The following is a 19,828-nucleotide window of genomic DNA, read 5'->3' as shown; positions in this document are numbered from 1 at the left end:
TTTCCCAGAGGGTGCAGGTCCCAGATCAGTCCAGGCTCTAGGTGATGGTGGCGTTCCCCCCAGGCTTGCAGGTGTGCTCCAGGAAGGGGGTTGGCTGGACGTGAGGTGCCCCCAGGGAGGCACTCGGAGCCTGGAAGGTGGTTGGGTGCAGTGAGGTGGGTGGCTCAACACAGGAGCACCCCCTACTGGCCCACCACACAGATTTGTTGCATCCCACAAGTAGAAGCCCCTTATCTCCTATTAACTGTACAGTATATCCATGCTATCCCATGAGGCCCCTGATAGCAGCAGTCTTGATCTTGATGCTGTTTAGCTGTGGGATAAATGGTTTTGTCTAGCAGCTGCTACAAACTGTAGCACCACAATGCACAGGTCCTGTTGGGGAGGTGATAGCTCTCTCCAGGTGATTGTTGCCATAGAGTGGTTGCTGTGGAGATCTCTCTAGTTCTCCTGCAGAATTCATCATACCCAGTGGAGCCCAGCAAGGGGGAGACTAATGTTCTCTGTTATTCTCAAAGTGCCAGCATCCAGCCAAATTGAGGACAGGCTAAGGGCAGAATCCTATTCCACTTTACATACCCAAATAGCAGCTTCCCAGCCATGACTGCTATCTTTGACATTTACATACAGTTTGCAACCCTACAGCATGTGCAGCATACATGCATGTCTGCAAGTCTACAGAGCATGTTTAGCAAGTTGTGCTCTAGCTGGGCAACTCTATGCACGTATCTGAACATAAGTCCTAAAACCAGTGGGATTCCTTGCAGTGCATCTTTGCCAGCATGCTGAGACAAATCGAATGCTGGGTTTGTAATATTCTCCTCCAGGAGCCACCAGCAGATCACAAGATGATGGTCTTGGTGCATCCAACGGGAAACAGGCTGCAAAGCTTCACCGTGTCAAGTTTACTCAGTGCTCACAGTGGAGCATACCCTGCCCTGTTTAGTCTCATGTCTAAAAGGGGCAGTCCTGCTGCTGCCACTGCTATGGGTCACTCTGATTATTGCTGCTCCCTCTGCAGGCCCCTGGGAATGAGGGTAGCTGAGTCTTTGTGGTAGGCCACAACCATCATGCAACCTCTCCTACACTCCTGCTCTGCATGCTCCTCTCTACGTTGGCATTCAAAGAAGGAAAACACAGAAGTTGTACCCAGCCTGGATTCTGCTTTCCCCGAGTCCTTTGAGACTTGTACCCTCTAGACACCCACTTAGGATTCAAGTGCTCTTGTCAGCGACCATGGTTTTCAGTTGCATGTTTCCCTGGCCTCTCTCCTCCCAGGTTTGCTCTGGAGATAGGAATGTGTCTGAATTCAAAGCTTGTCAGGAGTGTAGGAGAGATGAGCTCTGGCCACAGAGAAGTTGCGTTTCTTAGCAACCCACTTAAAGCTGTGAATGATGGAGCTTTTCATGCAGGTGGTGCCTTGTTTACTCCACACATTCAGACTGTGGCTGAATTCAGAGTGTCTGAGGTGCCACAAGTTTCACTGCAGAGGAAAGATAGGCTATTGGCTTGATTAACTCCTACCTTCCTAGCATAGCAACCAGCTGGAGCAGACCTGCAGAGCAATCCAACTGTTAACCTCAGGCCCTTTGCTATGTAAAAGGCTTGGGGAAGGGAGCCATTGCCTCTTTTGCTGTTTATCTGCAGTGGGTCCTGGCTTGAAACATAGAAATCCCTTAAATCTGCCCATGGAAAACATGGTTATTGTGTCCAGCGGTGCTGAGAAGGACCTGAGCTGCAGGCAAACAGGCTTACTAAGCAGCTGCTCTCAACGGAGGCACAGACCGTCATGCCCCCCATCTCTCTATGCACCAAGGGCACGGGTTTCTCCGAATACTCACCAACCGAGGCACCTCGTGGAATATAAACCCATGCAGTTGTTGCTTCCTTGTTTGGAGGCCTGGTTCATTGGACACTACTGCAAATAACCTTGCCTATAAGGTCGCCAAGCACTTTGGGTCCTTTGAGATGGCTGCAGTATAGGTCAAAAGGCTGCTTCCTAAGACTGGCATAAAGAATAGGGTGCAAGTGCACCTGTCACGATGACTGCACCAGTTAAAATTGAGGATCACAGTACTTCTATTAGAAACAATCACAGGAAAAGGGTACGGCATACCCTTGGCCTCTGTGCCTGCTCCAGGCTAGTAGAGGGGTGCCATTTTGAGTTCACTGTTCTAATAATTCATCTATGGTGGGCCTTTTCTGTTCCGCCAAGACCCCAGGCATGCAAATACTATGGAGCACCCAGAGAGCCCTTCTTTATTTTGGATCTAAACAATACAGTAGTAAGTGCCTGGCCCAAAGTGAACCAGTTCCCATTGTCCTGCCAAACAAGGATAGCCAGAACCAGGAACTAGCCCATTGTCCTTTCATCCAAAGAAATGAGGAACTAGGCATTGGCCCATTGCTTGCCTGCTGAGGAAATGAGGAAGATGACACCAGTGTATAGACAACTCTTCTGAGGGAACTTGGAACGTGCTTCAACTGGTAAAGCAATGTGTGATTTGCATGGTGCGGGAGCTCAAATGAACAGCTATACAAGATGTTTCCTGAACAGTTGACTAATTAACTGCACAGTAAATGTCCCAGTCTCTACACATGCACTCCATTAGGCTAGAGTGAACTAATTTCCTCCACAGCAGGATATTACTTGTAAACACCAGTACTATCCTGCTGCAGAGTAAAACAAACTCCACAGCAGCGCATGTGTAGATGGTGGAGGGGCTGGCTTGGGCATGAGGGTGCTTCAGCATGTGGCTAACCAACAAGAGTTATTCACAGTAGCCCCTGCCCGCTGGGGCTGCTCTGACCTGCCTCCATCTGCTGTGCATGAATAAACTGCTGAGCTTATTGCTCCTGGGTGCAATTAACTCCAGAGCAATCAGCTCCACGGTTTATTCATGCGTTGTAATTCCACATGTAGAGACACCCTGTGCATATTAAAGTCTGTGTTGCACCTTCACCTTGCAGACACTGGGGTTTGGAATCTGAAGTTGGGTTCTAATATTTCCAAGAGAATGGGAGTTGCCTTCTTGAGATTTGGATCAAATAGAACAAGAAGCCATCTATGCTTGCTTATTTGTCCTTTAATAGTAGAAAGAAGTCCAGACCAAGTCCCCATGCCAATCATCTCTGAATCGGAAGCATTTTGAATTGGAAGTTAGGATCACCAGCTCCACATGATCAAATGCCAGTAGCCATAACTGAATAAAATGCCTGAAATCATCCGAGACTGGTTGACAAATGTTATATATCTATATAGATAGATAGATCTATAAAACATGCATACACACGCGCACATGCACACAATTAGGATTCTTTTAAATAGTATCCAAGTTTCTCATGTAATTATGCTGTCACGAACTTTAAGTGAAACATCAAGTATTATGTGACTTGCTATAAAACTCTGAGAATTGGAGACACCGAGCTGTTCAGCTTGTGTCTTGCAAGTACCTAGATCTGTTTGTTCCAATACCAAACTCACTGAAGCTCTTGGCCAGCTTGCCATCTGTCTCTTTGTTTGCTTGTTTGTAGGTTTTTTCCCCTGTTATTTATGCCAAAAAATGATAATGATTAATACAATGTTGATCCCTTATTTATTTCTGTTCCAGCACTACTTCCTTTATTCCTTCCAGAATTGCAAGTGTTGTCTTTGATGGTAAATCCAATATGGCTTTGACAGACAGTATTGATATATCAGACTATGACACAGACAAAATCATCTGTGCTTCCCTGGATTGTGGATGCTCAAGCAGCAGAGCTGTGTCCAGGGTCCCCCTGTCATGGGTCCTCCATCCTTCCTCATTTATGAGTTCTCTCTTCTCAGTCCCGAAAGAGCTCTGGCTTTCAGAGTGGAAGACGCTGATTGTGATCATAGTTGTGACTGGGGGAAAATGCTACATGTACATCTGCATGTGCTGCATTGTGGGGGCAATGAAAATTAACAGGTTGTCTAAGCAGTGCCTCATGTACTCTTGGAGGCTGGGACCAGACACCAGGAAAGAGGGACACAGCTGGCCCCTGTTGCAGGATGCAGGGGGACAGCCGGCATCCTCTGTGAACCTGCGGAGGTTGCTCCCCCAGAAGTTTGGTGCCTTTCAGAGTTCTCTTTGTGCAGTAAGGCTTTGCACTGCCCTAAGCACAGATCAAACTCCAATGTAAACTGTATGGCTCGGAGGGCAGAACATTGGATTAGGAGTCCACACTTGTATTCCTGGCTCTGCTACTGGCTTTCTGGGTGCCCTTAGGTAAATCACTTCCCCACTCTGTGCCTCAACTTCCCCCTCTATAAAATGGGAACAATGATACATATCCTCTGTAAAACACTCGAAAGCAGTGATTCTAAACCGGGGTTGCCCACAAAACCAGATAGCCAAACTTTCCTAAGGGTGTAACTGGCAGCTGCACCCCAGCTGATGAACCAGCTGACCACTGTTAGGGGTGCTGGGGAGCACATTTAAGTTCACCTGAAGCTGGAAACTGGAGGCCAGCCAACAGTTCTGGCTGAAGGTCTGCTGTGGTGGACCTCCTTGAATCCTACTGTGGAGGTGAAGGAGTCTGCAGCTTCGTTCTGATTTGAGTGATAGTGACTGACCCTCGCAATGGAGGACAGACTACAAGGGTGGACAATGGCATGAGCCTGGACAACAGATGGGAGCTGGTGAGTGAGCAGCGGCAGAAGATGGAGAAGGAGGACAGAGGATGGGAACTGGAGGCAGGAGTGAGCACAATGGCAGACCATGGACAGAATTTGACTGGCAGTATACAGACAAAGGCGAGCGGCAGATGGGAAACATTGGCAGGAAAGCAGAGCTTTACAGGAAGAATACAGCATGCAGGTCTCAGATGGTGCAGAGAGCGATGGAGGGAAAATGCTTACTGGTAAAAGTGGTTTTGGCTGATGAAGGCAAATAGGAAATAAGCAGGTATGGTTTTATGGAAGATGTTTTATTTGAGGTCCTCAAAGTGTATTTGCAGGATTTAAATAGCCTGATTGCTTTTATGAATCAACGAATGTGGGCGTTTGCGTTCTGCACCACTGAAGGGTATGACTGGTTTTGGAAATTCTATGAGATAAGCAAGAGCCCAGAGCTCAAATGTTTCGGGTTGTTATCAGACGAAGCAGCATGTGAAAGAGTAATTATATTTAAAATGTTCTCAGCTTTTATAATGGCAGAAGATATTAAATTATGGTTGGAAGGTCACACAGAAAAGGTGATGTGGGTAGATAAAATTAGGAACAAGTAGGGGGTGTGGACTGAGCTGTGGTGGGTGAGAGTAATTTTTAAACAAAAACTTTGGAAGTCCAGGCAGGATGGAGCACCTCCCCGCAGTGATTACATTAGGGAAACACTGGGGGTTCATTATCTATTTTGAACCGGCCATGAGATGCAGCAAGTGTAGGCTGGAGGGGCACCAGGCAGCTAATTGTGTACAGACAGCCTGCTTTAAGTGTGGGGAGAGTGGGCACATTGCTATTGACTGCAATGCAGCTCTCAGGTGCAATTTGTGCGGCGAGGAGAAGTATGTCTTTAGGACATGCTCCATGTCCTTTGCAAATAGAGTCTGGAGCAAGGCAAAGAAACACCAGAAGAGACTGTGCACAAGGACTGGCAAGAGGAGAGGAGAAGGAAATGGATGTGGTACAGGAGACCCTGCAGAAAAGCGATGTGGAAGAGATGACGGTATATTGGTGGTAGAGAAAGCATAAGGGGAGGTGGCGCTAGGTGAGAAGGAGAAAGGGGAGGAAGGTAGGAACTCAGAACAGAAATAAATAAAGGCAGGGCAAGAGGCAATGGGTGAAAAAGAAGAGGAGGAAGAAGTGGGAGAAACACAGACACCTTTTGGCAAAAGGAAGAAATCCAAAATGAAGGAGACAAAGGAAGCTAAAACATGCCAGGGAGATTCAGAAGAGGATCCCAGCACCTCTCCCTTGTCCTCCTTGGTGTCTAGTCCCAAGTGGGCCACAAGAAGTGCTAGAGCATCAAAGGAGAAGAGAGATGGAGGGTTTTGTTCGCCCCTGGAAGGCCTGGAATGTGGTTGAGGCCGCGGGCATGAGACTGGAGTTCCCAAACAGACGTAGTAAGGATGATGCATAAGGAAAGAACATTTTTTCTTTGGAAGTTTTAATGGTGTTGGCGGCCTCCTTAAATGTGTGGAGTGTTTTAGGCAAGCGACAAGGGGTAGGATGGAGTCCTTTTCAACACCGGTGCAAGCAGATGTACTATGTTTGAAGAGCTGGTCCCCATGCTTCTGTGCCCAGCTAAGATCAACGAGAGGGGGAATCAAGGCAGCCCAGGAGGAAAGAGCCTGAGTGGAAGGGCAGGAAGAAGTACTCGACATGGCAAAAAGATGTTATGAGGTTTTATACCAGAGAGGGAGGTGGATGAAGGGAGAGTTTGCAGGTTATAGGATGAACTAAAAAGGAAAGTGGGTGAACAGGATGCCCAGAGGACAGAGGAGGAGGTAGCACTAAAAGAAATGGAAAACTGCCTTGAGACATTTAAGCAGGCAAAGAGCTCTGGCAAGGATGGAGTGCCAGTAGAGCTTTATATAAGGTTTTGTAGTCTTTGAGGGCCAGATTTGTTGGAAATGTTTAAAGAGATTTTAGAGAAGGAGTTGGAGGGGAAACATTTTACCACTAGTATTGTTGTTTTATTGTTCAAGAGACAGAGTCTTTAAATAACTGGCAACTTATACAGACACGGGCTTTAAAATACAGATGATACATTGCTGGCTAAATTATTGGTTTTAAGAATGAGGGATGTGCTTCCTCAGGTTAAACATGAAGAGCAGCAGGCACGTGCTGTTCCTGGGTGGCAGGGCACAGGTGCACTACGAGCACTATAGGTCACACTTATTTATTGTAAAGAGAGGAAGCCAGGAGTAGCCCTAATGAATTTGGATTTAGCAAAACCTTACGATAGCGCGGCATATGTGTTCTTGTTTAAGGTTTTTATGGGAGCTGGGTTTTTCTGAACGGCTTGTGGATGAATAAAGCTTTTACACAGACAAGCCAAAAGTAGGGTTTTAATCAATGGGCCTTTAAGTGAAGCTTTTAGGACCACACATAAAAATGTGTGGTCCCTGTCTGTACCAGGATAAAAGTGTCAAGATTTTAATGGCAATTCACAAATGTAATAATCTTCCAGTAAGGGTAATACTATGAAAACCACATGGGAATCTTTGTAAATAATATATATGTGCAGCACCACCCTAGTGTTAGCCTAACATCATAAACGGGGTTAGAAGTTAATCAAGCTTACTGTTCAAAAAACAATGCATGGTAGCTCTGTAAGTAGCCTCTGGCACTGCCAATAGTACAAAATGGGGCTGGGGCTAATTGGTACAAAAACATTTAGTCAGTAAGGTCATATGAGTAAAAAATACAGTGTGTGGTTTAGAGTGTTCTCATTTTGGGGTAGTCTCAATACCACACAGGCTCCCCTCCACCTCTGCAAAGTTCCCCTGATTTCCAATTCTCCTTTTATGCAGTGATCAAAGCAAATTACTTATTGCTTTCCATCTTGAATATCTTAAACCGTCCTGTGCCGTGGGCTTGTTTCACATCCTCATCTGGGTGTTCCCATTCCAGCTTTATCATTGTCGTACTGTAATGTCCTACCCCTTGTACAGCCATCTCCCCCTCCCATCTTTTGGCAGGAGTGCCCATCTGACCCATATGCCAGGTTTTGTTTATGCAAGGAATTTAGTCATTGGTCAAGTTTGCTGCTCAGGCCTACTCTGGCCAATGCTTTAGTGAAGCGTTTGTGTGAGCAAGTATATACTGAACAATGCTCCAGCAAGCCCTAAAGCATGTCGAGGGAGGAGTCAAACAAGGCCCTGGCCAGTGACCAAGCCAACCTAGCATGGTTAATAGCAAGGGGCATTTTGCCAGTGTGGGCACTGCAATATAGATGGGGCCTGGGTGGAAATTTGTGGGTGTTCCAGAGAAATGTGTGGGGTGGAAAAACCAGTAGGCCACCTCTTTTGGGACCACAGCTTTGCACAGTCAGTCTGGAGGAGGGTCATACACTTGACCCGCGTGACAACTGGTGTGCACGCACTGTCAAAAGATGTGGTTTTATATGGCTTTATCTTGAGTGGGCCAGATAAAGAGTACCTATGGACATGAGTGACTGGTGCCTCCTAAATCTGGGAGGCACCCGCAGAAGCCACCAACAGCAGTGGCCCTGTCAGGGGGGCACCAGCCCTTCCAACAGCATCAGTGTCGGCCATCGGGGGGGCACCGGCCCCGTCAAGAGGGGCAAGTGCATCCCCTACCAGTCGCCTATGCCTACGGACACTTTTACTTGTGTTTTAAAGTGAGTTTATGGACGTTAAGAAACCTGCTCATTTTTCAGGGACTCACTTTTACAGTAAAAGCCTGTGTACAGTTAGGACTGAATGAACTGTGCTTTTATGTCAGCCAAGACCATGAACACCTTGGAGATGACGGGGCGGCAAAGAAGTGGAGAAAGACAGAATAGACTTTTTGATTCATACCCAGCATCTAGGATTGAGTTTTTTACCTGTTGCATTTTGAGTACGTAGTTCATAGATTTTTAAGATGTTTTCTTATCAAAATATGTTAAATGTTTTTACATGCTTTATGCCCAATGAGTTTTATGACATGGTGGGTGAATTAGCCTATTTTTAATGTGCATTAAAGTGTCACTAAAAACCATGCCATTTAGTTAATACGCTTTAAGACAGGCTAATGTGCTTTTTTTTTTTTTTTAGTACCTCACAACAGAGGGTGCCTGTACACAAGCCAGGAGGCTGCTCCAATGTCCTGTAATTATAGCACATTGGAGCAGACTCTATTAATTGAGTCTGCTGGAGCGTGGTAATTACTGTGCTCCAGCCTGGCTCCACGTCTTGTACCAGTGTCCCCGCACTTCCAAATGGCGGTGGGAGTGCTTTCACTAAAGCTCATTCAATGAGCTTTAGATAAAGCACCCCCACCATTTTGAAGCTCAGGGATGCTGATACACAAGACGCACTGGCTGTTTTTAATTAGAGAAGCTCTCGAAGCTTTGGACTCTCCATCACTGGAGGTGTTCAAGAAAAAGCTGGACAGCCATTGGTCAGGGATGATCTAGGCATAGCTATACCTATGCTCTAATATGGCTATTCCCATGCTTCTGGGCTTTGTTGCCCCCACCCCTGCTTTTCTGCTCCGTGTGTCAGTGTTTTTAAGTCTCCCTCAGAGACATTGGGTGTTGGCTACAGCCAAGGCTAGAGATTTTGACTGGAGTGTGCCAATGCTCCTCCTGGGACCAAAGCCAGAAGTACCTGGTTAGAGGGTCTTGCCCCCCTGCTCAAGGTCAAGCTAATCACTATATTTGGGGTCAGGAAAGAATTTTACCCCATGGTCAGACTGGTATGGACTGTAGGGGTTTTTGCCTTCCCCGCTACCTGGGATCTCTCACGCATGTATCGGCAACCTTCTATAGAAGCAGGACATGGGCTGCTGTGGTTCCCCTGCTTTACTTGTGGCAGGCCAGAGTGTTATGTCTTGTGTTGTGTCAGGGTTGATGGAAGTCGTACATAGATTTTGGATTATGGATTGTATAGGATGACTTGGATAAAGACGATCCTGCCTCAAGCAGGGGGTAGGACTAGATGACCTCTGGAGGTCCCTTCCAGCTTAATTCATGATCCTATGAATTCTGTCCAGCTCCAGAACCCTGACCCAGCCTCCAGCTTGGCCTCTGCCTCTCCAATTCCCCCTTGGATTTGGTAACTCAGACTCCAGCTCCTCTCTTTAGCCCTCCCCTGGTAGCCTACCCTCTAGGTCAGACTGCCTATTGGACCTGATGAAGCACCTGAGGAGAGAGGTAGGATTTAGAGATGTTTCTTCTGAAACTCCTGCAGGTTTCATGCTTGTTGTAGATCAGACACCCTGGGCCTGATTCTGTTCCCTTGTTAGTTATTTAGCAGCTTTAAGCATCGAAGTGCAATCTTATTCTCCCCTGCTTGAATTCCTGAAAAAAAACCAGTTAGTACAAAAGGTGGATGGGTCCTTCTCCTTGCTGCCCTTTGACTTTTAGTCTTGAGCCTAAGATGCCAGAATGCTCCAGAGTGAGGGCAGTCATAGATTTTTGGTTGTTTTTGTTTTTTTGCATGGGCTCAAGCAAAGTGGAATAGGATTGGACATGGCTCCTCACTGGTATCTGTCTTGGCCCCTCCTGTTGAAGTTGAGCAACTGGGCAGACAAGATTGTATGAGTCACTGGACCAGAAGGAAAGCAAGCAACAGGCAAGCCTGTGCAGTCTGGGGCTGAGGGCATTGCCCTGGGAAGGAGGTTCCAGGACACGCGTCTCAGAATATATCTGGGTTTTATCCAACAAATGTCCAATGTAAAATGCACCAACAGTCCGGAAAGTAAGAACTGGAAACCCCACTTCTCCCAGCCAGTAGCTCAAACCACTGCATCAGAGAATCGGGTGGCTCTTAGTTGCTCTTCTTTGGACCCTAGTTAACCACTAACCTGGAAACAGCACAGGTATGATATCCTGTCCGTGAGAATGCAGGGATTAGATCAGTGCTTTCTGCCCCTGACATGGACGGGTGGATCAGTGCCATGAACCCAAACAATGAGACAAGCAAGGCTAAAGGAGTGTCACTATGGCAAGAAATGGTGGTCAGCAGAATGGGGAGTGCTGTACAGCAGGGGTGGGCACAATACAACCCACAGGCCAGATCCAGCTTGTGGAGGGGCTCTGTCCAGCCCACAGTGGGGCAATTGGTTCCGCTTGGCCCAGGCACTGCCCGGCCGTGGCCTGCACTGCCCAGCCGTGGCCTGCTCTGCCACCCCCTGGGCACACAGCGGGCTTGGAGTGACTCTGTGGCAGGACTGCCTTTCTAGGCAGCGGCAGCTCCTTTTGGCGGCTGCTGCTGCTGGCCCAGCCCCATGGTACCATCGGAGACCCACACGCGCCGCCCCACACAAACCCCATACCCACCCACACACATCCCCATACCCACCCACCTACCCCCACACCTACATACACACACTCGCAGCCCCCCACAACTGCACCAAGGCACTATACAAGAGCAAAACTTCATTTTGAGCTATTATGCAATCACCTGTGCTTATTATGCAATACACGGTGCAAACACACAAACCAGAACTAAAATATATATTTAAAAAAAAATTAAAATATGCTCGATATTTAGTTTATAATTTTTTTCCCCCGGTTCCAAGATGGCAACCCTCCCTTTCCAAAAGAAGTACTTCCTGGGGCAAGGGGAGGGACTTTGGGTGGCAAAGGTCAGGGTGATTTATCCAACCTCTATATACACAGATAGTTGGAAAGTATAGCTACACTTTCCAACTATCCCACAGGGGGGTGGGACTTCTGGTTCCAAGATGGCAACCAGGGGGCGGGGTGCTTGTCAAGGGGTGGGGCCACCCTGGCGGCCCTCAGCAGCTCATTAAAACTCGTTAAGCAGCCCTCCAGCCGAAATACTTACCTGCCCCTGCTGTGCAGGGAGCCCTTTCACCACTTCATGTACTTGGGCCGCTCAGTCTGCATTTCAGTGAAAGCAGAGGAGGCTGAGGCTGACAGCTGCATGGGGCATTGCTCGGTGGGATGCTGTCTCCTTGCTCGCTGCACCACTGCTCTCTGTCCCTAATAAAGAAAGCGAGGTCTCCCAGGCACCTGTCCTGCATCACTGCCCCGCTTTTGCAGAAGCCCCCAGGGCCTAGTTCTGAAGAGTGCTTTGGGCTTAGCTTATCTGCATTACAGCAGCATGTAGGAGCCCCAGTCATGGACCAGGACCCAGCTGTGGAAGGCTCTTCTAGACGCAGACCAAAAAGAATGCTAATTGGGAAAGCATCCCCATATTGCCCTGTTTAGACTAGACACCGAAGTTGCCCAGAGGCTGTTCCAGCTACTCCAAAGGGTCAATCCTGCAGGTGGGAATAGCTGGTGCACACACCGTCTAGTCACGCTCCCTCTCCCAGGCAGCCCTCTCTGCTGAAGGCTGAAAAACAGTTTTCCACTTGTTGGGGGATACCCATCTGCTGCGGGAATTCCCAACCGTATGGCCCGTTTGTGCCATTGCTGGAGTGTGCAAACGGAGTCAGGCCCTCGGCACTGCAAAGGGATTTAGCACAAATTACTCCCTGAACACAGTAAGACCACAGGCACCAAAGTAAACACAATGCTTATTCACATGGAAATGTACCAGCGATGGCCTTTCTTATCAAGTTATTCTGAATAAATAAAGAATTTGTGCTCAAACATAATCTCCCCTGGATTTCCTTTATCGTTTCAGATGCATTCCTTTTTTTGTTACAATGTGCTGATTCAAACCTTAATTTCCAGGGAATCTTGAAGACAGCAAGTGGTTCCGATAAGTCACTAATGAATGCAGCTTTTATTAAGGAATATTTGATTGGGTTTTATTAAGATTCATGTTCCCTTAGTAACTGAAAAAACACATTCATGAGATATGCAAATTGGTAAAGTGGGAGAGAATTCACTTAAGAATCAATGATCATTGTCAACATTTTAGGAACAATGAAGGGATATTTTGGTTGAGTTAAAATAAGAATTCAATGTTAGATTGAAGCAGGTATCTAATTGTATAGGTACTCTAAAATAAAGCAGAATTGCATTTAAAAACAAAGGATAAAATATAGTAAGAGATGGTCACAGGCATGATTCTTGGGGGTCCAGAAAGTTTGCAAGGAGCACAAAATACTGCAAGGTTCAGCTTAAAGTTTTATGCAAATCCCTACCTCATGCCCTTTACTCCAGTCCTGACTTTCATCAGTGCATCTGATGAAATGAGTTTCAGCGCACAAAAGCTCGTGTTATACATATAAATACATACTTTGGGTAGTATCTAAGATGAAAATCTACCCTGCCTTCTCCTCACCAGTGCAGCTAGCAGGTGGCACATGATTTGCAAGGAATTTTCCTGAATTTAGGATGAACGCATTTGCAGAGATCCCAGTGCATTGGCAAACTCTTCCCACTCCTGGCATAGAGAAGGGGGTGACATCTTAGAATAACTCTACTCCATTCTTGCCCTGTGGATGAGATTTCAGAGCCACAGTACAGGAACTGTCTGAGTTTGGACCACACTTTTCTGGGCCCCTGGAGCAACCCTGGGGCCATCAAGAGATGAAGGCAATAATAAGAGCAAGGGATGAGGTGGTGAAAGTCCGGCTGCACTGTGCAGGGCTGGGTACAGTGGAGGCAGCAAAGGGGTTTGCCTCTCTCCAGAGCAGCCAGGGGCCTTGCTCTCCCCACCAAGGATATCCAGAGGCCTGCCCAATGCTTCAGTAGCAGAGCCCTCAGAGGCTCCCCAGACACATCAAGCACGTCCAGCCTCCAGAGGCAACATCAAGGGTCTGCACTGCGGCACAGTGCAGGAACTGTTTGAGTCTGGACCATGTTCTTCTGGGCCCCAGGTATCATCAAGGGGGTGGAGACAACTGATCAGAAAGCCAGGAGGATCTGTACACCCAAAGAAATGCATTCAGGTTTGCAGACACACTTTCCAGCTACACCCCTCTTCACACAGCTTGCTACCCACCACCCAACTCTCATCAAGTTTATGCAATGGGACTCTGAGTGGAGCACAAAGGTGAATTCGTCTCAGCTTGCGTCATGGAGAATTCTGGTTGATGGGACAGGTTTCCCAGTCCTGCCCCCAAAGCCAAGCAGAGAGTTGATTCTGGGGTAGGCAGCTAAGGATGATGGTATCACCTGGGTGCCCAGAGGGCTCTCCATTTAGTCTCTAGTGCAGCTTCAGGGTCATTCACATGATATTCAGGAGCACCAGGGCTCCCACAGTGCTGGTTCTAGCCCTTTATGCTAATATGGATCCTTACAGTAAATCTTGGGCTCTTTGCAGGCAGCTCTAGATAGATAGATAGATAGATGCAATAGATCCAGCCAGTCACTGAGGGGGCAGAGAGACTTAAGACTTGAAACTTTTAAAAGTATAATGGGGTGATTTGAATTTTTTTTTAAATGGAGAGTTTCAGCCGCATGCAGCCCCTGTGGCACTCCCATGTTGGAGCCTTTTTTAATTGCCACGGTTGCATGCAGCAGCAGGCTGTCCAGCCAGGAGGTGTGATGGTGTACAGGCAGCCGGGGCTAGAGCAGGAATTCTGGCGCGGCTGGGTCTCCCCACTCCGGTGATGCCCTGACCATCCAAGCGCCAGGAGCAGCAGTGCCCACAGCACACTACATGCTGGGAGCACCAGGGTCCACAGTGCTGACTGTTCTGGCATCCCGAGCACCCAGAATGCCCTGAGCTGTGGCACCTGCAGTGCCCAAAGTGCTGGGAGCAGCAGCACCCTGAGTGTCTAGAGCAGGAGTGGGCAAAATGCAGCCCACGGGCCGGATGCGGCCTGCCAGGTCATTCTATCCAGCCCACAGAGCCCCTAAAACATTTGGAAAATTAATATTTATCTGTCCCTGGCTGCCTGTCATACAGTCCTCGATGGCTTGCCAAAACTCAGTAAGTGGCTCTCCACCCAAAATAATTGCCCGCCCCTGGTCTAAGCCGTGGGGGCTTAAGTGCCCTGAGCACCCAGAGACCCGGGAGCTGTGGAAATCACTGCTCCCGGGTCTCTGGGTGCTCAGGGCACTTAAGGCACCACAGCTCCTGATACTTTAGAGAGCCTCAGCATCCTGGAGCCCCAAAATGCCAGGAGCCACTGTGCCCACAATAGCCCAAGTGCCAAGAGACTGTGGGGTGGCAGCAGCAACCCGGTGCAGGTAGACCATGGGCAGGGAGAAGAGTGAGCTATCGGATGACTGGAGGACCAACCAACAGTACAGATCTGCTGGGTAACAAAATGGCATCAGATAATCTTTGCCTCCTTCAAATACTGTTTTGGTCACACTCTAGAGAGTGCCTTGTGCCTTCTAAAGTTTTATCTTCTGTGCACAATTGTTTGAAAGCCTTTTGAAACATTTCAAAAGCACTTCAAAGCCATTTGAATTGTTTAAAAAATGCTGTTTGTCCACAGGCAGAGATGAGGAGCCAATGTACCCTTAGTAACTAAACTGGGATGTGCCAGATGGGTCCAAAACGGAGTAAATATCTGAACGTGGACAAGCCACTCCTGTAGCAATCACTAGGAATACTAACACGGATCAGTTCTGCCGTCCAATGACTAGTCCTCCCAGAACAGTGATTTCAGCTGTTCCATGTTTTAACTACTCGCGCAGTACAATGGAATCACCTTACGCCAAAATCTGTGTCTAAATTGTTTTTCATCAACTGTCGATTACAAGGAGGTGACAAAAAGCCGGAAACAATGGCAGAAGCTATCCCTTGGTTGTACTTTAGCACACAACTCACGCTCAGTGCCAACAGACAAGCACAAGAAGAGGGAGCGAGGGGTTGAATCTTCAGCTCAAGCAATAAATCAGCTGACCTGCTCCCTATACACTTGTCATGGTGAGCGAAGGTTTTCAGGCTGCTTCGGAAAGCACAAGGCCAGGACACTCCCTGTGACGAGCTTTCTGAAACATCCTGTCTCAGACACTGTTTAAAAATCAGTGAAGCAACTGGTGTCCAACCAGCGTGTAAAAGGGAGGGTCTGACCCCAGGAAAAACTGACCAAGGCAGCTATTTAGCATTTAAACACTGTGAACATGCTCATTTTCAAAAATTAAAGGCAGGACCCTGCCAGATACTGGCAACAATCCCTCTGCCTCCATGTGAGCTCAGGATCTTTCAGGAATGGGCCCTATTTGCCCCTTATTAATTTGTCCTCCTTCACCATAGGCAGGGCCTTGGCTTCTTCCAAGACCCTCTGTGCACATACAAACCTTGTGGCAAGGAGCAAACAAAAGGAGATGCAGGAAAAACAATCTTCTCTGCTAGAGAGGGGAGTTCTTGGGGCCCAAGAAAGCTCAAGAGAAACGTGAAAAGGATTTACATGAAACCACAGCGGCTGGATGATGGTCTCAAGGCCCCAGAGTCCTGTGCTTCCAAAGACAAACTGTCTGTCTGTCTGCCGTCTATCCAAGGCTAGTTCCTCTCTCTCCTGCCAGGAGCTGCATGTGGCTGGGTGCGTTTCTGGGAAGCTGCCCTGTCCATGGCTCTGTTGTACGAATCTGGAATATGTTCAACTGAGGCAGACAGTGTCACACAGTTTACATTTCCTTTTTCAGTAAATGTTACTGCTGATTCAAATGAATGAATCCCACTAGGGTACAGTTACAGCTGCCAGCATAAATACAGCCCCTGCCACATTAATGTCAGCGCCAGCAAGAGATTAGCGGAGAAACCTCCACTGCCCTCCAGAGCAGAGACAGAAATAGTCATCAAACTTCTTAGCTCAGTCTCCAAACATTTCATTGCATCCAGTGGGTATTTGATTCACATACAACCCCCTTTTAAACTGAGGAACTCACTACCCCAACATGTTATCCAATCCTGGTCTAGTAATGCCCCTCTTATAGGGGAATTTGCAAGCACTGTTTGCAGGCTTAATCCTCACACCTATGCACAGTTCTTGCTGGGGGGAAAAGGTGTTGGCTTCCGGATGAGAGGTAAAAAAGTAGGCTTAATAAAGAGTGCCGGGTGCTCTGGCAGGGAGAGTTAGCCCCAGTGTCCAGCTGGGATAGCTCCATTTCTTCCACCTCAGCTCTGCTGCAGACATGATTGAGGCTCATTGTTTCCCTCCCTGCCCTGTTACTCTGTACTGTGGCTCAGTCACCATGTTCCCTCCAGAGGTGGCTGCAGTTTAGTGACAGGTGAAGTGACATTTTCACTACCTTATTGGAAGTCCATTTTGCAAAATCTGCCCCCACCTCTGAATTGTGAGTCATTGTCTGATGCCTCTGGTATCTGGCAGAGGATACCAATCAACTGACCCAATGAGAGGGTGGGGGACTTCTGGGGCAAAATTCAGCTGGCTGGGAATACAGTCCACCCCTGGGCTATATTTTCACTTGACACTGCTGTTCTCTACTTGACAGAGTGCCATACAGCCACGGAGCATACAGAATATCAGTGCCAAAATCATCGCCACAGGCCTGAGCATCTTTCTGCTTAATTTGTAAAGCACTCTGTGATCTTAGGGTGATAGGTCCTAAAAACTGAAAGCACTAGTGCTCCAGCTGATGCCCTTGTTTAAACACTGAAAATCATGGCATGATCTAGGTGTAAGACAGCAGGGTCTGGGGCTATTTGAGTAGTTCTGGCCATCTTCCATCCCCACCTGGAAGCTCAAACAGCATCCCCCAGCCAAGTTCACACCTTAAGCCCATGTGCTTCCTTCCTATGCACAGCAGCCCCTTTTGAAGAGAGCTGCCTGGGAGGACTTTCCTTGTGGCCTCCTCCTGCCAGGCTGGTCAGGCTCACAAGTCACGTAGTGGTGCGGGGGCCTGTTTTGCTCCTCAGTGGGCATCTTGGCCTCTGCATGTATTTCCTCTCCTTCCCTTGGGATGTCTGCCCTTTTGTCATCATGGCATCAGAGATTCTGATGTCAGGAGGTGTGATGGTGTACAGGCCTTTGGCAGAGACACACCTGTTTCTACCTGATTCTTTCTGCATAATGTAGTGGGGAAATTCTGTACAAATGCCCCTCCTGTGCCTTTGCGCCCAAGTCTGCAGGAAGCACACCCTCTCCACAGCTAGTTCCTTGGTCAGTCCTCCTCTTCTCCAGTCCCATTGGCCACAAAACCCCTTAGAAGTCCCTTTTTCCCTCTTGCAGGGCTGGTCTTCTGGGAAAACACTGCTTTCCTCTTCTGCAAAAAGGGGTTTTCATACCTACAAAGGTGCAATTAGCCTGCACAGGAGAAGGACTGACAGCATGGGCAGGGCAGCACAAGGACCACTGTGAGCTCTCATTGTCATGCATTCAGTCACAGTACCGGCTGTCTCTTTTGCTGATCTCTCTTCACAGTCATTACTATTGGCACAGAGATGTCCACAGTGCTCTCAACAGCTGACTTGGCTTTTTGGCAGCCTCTCCTTCCCCCACTGGGTTTCCACATCAGTGATGCCTTGTCCCATGGCACCTCTGACCAGCTAATACTTTTGGCACAAGTGAGAAGGAAAAAAAAAACCATATCAGGCAGTGAAGGAGCTGAAAGAGATTTGCCTGTGTCCATCACCAGCACATCGACTTGCCTAGTCCCAGGGTCTGGCCACCGCAGCGAACAGCAGCAACCTGAGACCTCAGCAGAGCTTTGATCCATTCACTACATGCACTGCCACCTTCCTGCTCAGTGTGCCTGGGAAATCCTGGAGTGGAAGCAGTGTGACTATTGGCACTGAAAGCCCAAGGCAACCTGGACTCTGGATCCTCCATCCCCAAGGCCTGGACACAGAGCTATCCCCTGCCTACCCTGCCCTCACTGCCTGTATTCAAGAGCTCACCTTTCAAAGGCAGTGCTACACTTAAGGTATCTTAATCACTGAACCCCAAACCAGCCCAGGGCTCTCTCCAACCTGGGGACGGCAAGAGACCCAGCTCCTTTGCAATATAGGTGTACAGGAGCTTCCCCTGTTGCTTTCTCTTGCCTCCCCCTCCTCACCCCCACAGACACATGCACACGCACACTGAACAAAGGCACCTGAGAAGAAACAAAAATTAAAGATAATACCTGCCTGGCACTGGAGGGGGCCCAGTGCCTCACTCATAGTGACTCCAGATTCTGCTGCCTGCCATCTCATGGGAAGAAGCAGCCGTCTCTCCTGAAGAACAAGTGCAGGGAAGGCAGCTGCTTCTCACTCACTCTGTAGCGGGTTCCTATGGCGATGCAGAATCAATTATAATAAAAGGTGGAGCACCAGCAATAGGAGCCCAGAGAACTTATTAGCAGCGTGACAAAGCCAGCTGGGGGGTGGCAGGAGTTGCTTGGAGGCAGGGAACCTGTCTAGTCTGAATCGCTCTAGCTCTTTGCTCCACATTCGCTCCCGGGACTCCAAAGACAGCACACAATGCACTTTTAATTGGCAGTCTTGCTCTCCAGCTGCTCCCACTCACCTGCACTCACCAGCAAAGCTACTTTGTGCCTTGGGAGCAACGTAGCCATGCTGCCTTTCCTCACAACTCACTCTGCCATGAGTGTTTGCTATCGTGTCCTCACACTTCTCCCACACCCAGTGCTGCAGGTCTCATGTGCGGAGGCTGGGCTGCCCTGGAGCCTGGAGTCTTCATTTCATCCATATGAAAGGTGACACACAGGCACCAGCAGCATCTCTGCCCCTCCCTGCCACCTGCCAACACAGCTCCTCCTGGAAGGAGCTCCATGTCCACCACCTCTGCTGGGGCTCTCTGCCAGATGCCTTTGTCAGTCATACTTGCCTGGGGTGGCCTCTGGGGCATATAAAAATGCTTTCATATAAAAATATATGGTTACCTTCCTAACCATATATTTTCTTTGGCAACTGAGGATGTATGCCTGGTTGTACAGGACCTCTCCCTATGACAGGTGGAGCTGGAGGACACAATAGGTCATGAGAACAGCTAGGAGCAGGGATCCTGCACAGTTGAGAGGAGATATTCATCTGAATAAAGGGACTCTCCTAGCACACCCAGGATCCAATTAATACTTGCAATACCTGCAGGGCCACTTGCCCACAACCATAAAGTAGCCATTCCTAAGGAAGGAGGTGGCAGTCTTATCTTGAATTAGGCACAGAACACACGGTATCTTTACAGAGAGCTACTCCAGAAAATGGCTGGACACGTAAAGCCAGAAGTACTGCCATCCCAAACACTTATGTGTCCTACCCCTAGGTGATGACCACAAGCCTTCACATTTACAGTGTTTTGTTCAAAATGGACAATGAACCACCATTCATGGATATTGCCCCTGCTGCAGGAATG

General features: G+C 48.3%; 1 protein-coding gene across 4 annotated transcripts in view; it reads right to left on the bottom strand.

Annotated features, from left to right (window-relative positions):
• CTXN1 (cortexin 1) overlaps positions 1–19,828 on the bottom strand; it is a 107,283-nt gene that overhangs the window by 8,856 nt on the left and 78,599 nt on the right. Inside the window, exon 1 of one of the 4 annotated variants that reach the window (XM_025206606.1) lies at positions 18,600–18,698. The exons of 2 other annotated variants lie outside the window; for them this stretch is intronic. The gene's annotated coding sequence lies outside the window, so the exon portion shown is untranslated. Of the gene's footprint in view, positions 1–3,453; positions 3,517–18,599; positions 18,699–19,828 lie in introns of those variants that run through there. One more of the 4 variants, XM_025206607.1, reaches the window with a different exon arrangement.

This window comes from Alligator sinensis, unplaced genomic scaffold (genome assembly GCF_000455745.1).
Source record: "Alligator sinensis unplaced genomic scaffold, ASM45574v1 scaffold103_2, whole genome shotgun sequence".
Classification (NCBI taxonomy): Eukaryota; Metazoa; Chordata; order Crocodylia; family Alligatoridae; genus Alligator; species Alligator sinensis.
This window is presented reverse-complemented; position numbering and strand designations above follow the sequence as displayed.